The following is a 1,210-nucleotide window of genomic DNA, read 5'->3' as shown; positions in this document are numbered from 1 at the left end:
GTACGTACTTTTGACGCAAAGTAGTACGATGTGAAGTGAGAAACTTCTTCCGTCAAACTTCCAGCAATTATAGAACCTTCAACTTTTGCGAGGTTCTTTGTTTTTCTCTTCAAATATTTCATTGCTCGCTCATACTGATACATCCATCCGTAATATACAGGTCCACAAAGCAATGCCTCATATGGGAGGTGGACAGCTAGATGCTCCATGACTTCAAAAAATCCCCGAGAAAAATATCTTCTCCAAGTTGCACAATAAGATGGGAATGTTCTACTGAAGCTGTTCCACGACTTCTTCTTTAAGAGTGTGTGTGCTGAGATCCCTGAAAAATGCTCTAATGTCTTGTATATTCCAAAAACATTATATTAGTCATATATTATTGTAAACTAAACCATTATAAAATTACTGTGTTATAATATACTACCTGCAAGTGCTTCATGTACGTTTGTTGGAAGTAGCTCCGCAAATGCAAAGGGAAGTAGTCGTTGCGTAAAAATATGACAATCATGACTTTTGACCCTTTTCAACACATCTAGAGAGATTTGAAACATACCCATCGGGGAACTTCACTTCTGATGCCACCCAGTTGAACAACACCGACTTTTTTTCCGAAGACAATCTGAATATCGGAACTGGAACTTGTCCATTTCTTTTTATATGTAACTCATTTCTTGAGCAAATATCTGGCAAGTCCAACCTCGATTTTATGTTGTCTTTTGTCTTCCCTGGGACATTCAATATTGTATTCATGATGTTCTCAAAGAAATTCTTCTCTATATGCATCACATCGAGGTTGTGGCTCACAAGAAGATCCTTCCAATATGGCAACTCCCAAAATATACTCTTTTTGTGCCAGTTGTGATGAACACCGTAAGAATCAGGCATATTACGAGGGACATGCCAATTACCACCACAACGAACTGTTTCGTTAGCTCTGTAGTAGTCGATTTGCGCTTCAATTTGTTCTCCAGTTAGATATGGAGGAGGAGTGTCTCTCACAACCCTTTTGTGCCTGAACAAATTCTTGTTTATTCGGTATGGATGGCCGATGGGAAGAAATCGACGGTGACAATCGAACCAACTTGTCTTCCTACCATTCTTCAGTTGAAACGCATCTGTCGTTCCATTACAATATGGACAAGCTAATCTCCCATGTGTAGTCCATCCAGACAACATCCCATAGGCAGAAAAATCACTTATGGTCCACAAA

Source organism: Brassica oleracea, chromosome C8, assembly GCF_000695525.1.
Source record: "Brassica oleracea var. oleracea cultivar TO1000 chromosome C8, BOL, whole genome shotgun sequence".
Taxonomy (NCBI): domain Eukaryota; kingdom Viridiplantae; phylum Streptophyta; class Magnoliopsida; order Brassicales; family Brassicaceae; genus Brassica; species Brassica oleracea.
This window is presented reverse-complemented; position numbering follows the sequence as displayed.